General features: G+C 54.6%; 1 non-coding gene across 1 annotated transcript; it reads left to right on the forward strand.

Annotated features, from left to right (window-relative positions):
- Positions 1 to 326: 326 nt before the first annotated feature.
- LOC114578670 lies at positions 327 to 445 on the forward strand. The gene has a single exon (XR_003699651.1). It is a non-coding gene; the product is annotated as a 5S ribosomal RNA (ribosomal RNA).
- The last annotated feature ends 132 nt before the right edge of the window (positions 446 to 577 follow it).

Genomic DNA, 577 nt, shown 5'->3' on the forward strand with positions numbered 1-577 from the left:
ACGAACCACTTGCGGTGTTGGCTCGCCGCGCATCGAGCGATGAAACCCGCATCGTGGGACCCATGAAGGCAACCGGGGTAACCTATGTGGCGATCGGGCGGGAGCTTCAATAACTTTTAGCCCAGGAGTCCGATTCGGCACTATGACCCCATTCTGGAAAGCTTTTTCCGAGCCGGATGGGGCACCGATGCGCCATAGGCCCATCGGCCGGCCATACGGAGCAAAAAAATGCATTTTTGACCCCCTACGCTCTGTCGGAATGAAGATGCGTCAAAATCACCTCTCCACGCCGTCAACTTAAGAATAATTTCAGAACATATTTATACGGGTGCGACCATACCAGCACTAGAGCACCGGATCCCATCAGAACTCCGCAGTTAAGCGTGCTTGGGCGAGAGTAGTACTGGGATGGGTGACCTCCTGGGAAGTCCTCGTGTTGCACCCTTTTTTTAACCTGTCGTCGCTTTTTTTTTCTAGCTCTTCGCCACGGCCTATGAACCACTTGCGGTGTTGGCTCGTCGCGCATCGAGCGATGAAATCCGCATCGTGGGACCCATGAAGGCAACCGGGGTGTCCT

The sequence above is a fragment of the Dendrobium catenatum genome, unplaced genomic scaffold, assembly GCF_001605985.2.
Source record: "Dendrobium catenatum unplaced genomic scaffold, ASM160598v2 original_scaffold_112095, whole genome shotgun sequence".
Lineage (NCBI taxonomy): Eukaryota > Viridiplantae > Streptophyta > Magnoliopsida > Asparagales > Orchidaceae > Dendrobium > Dendrobium catenatum.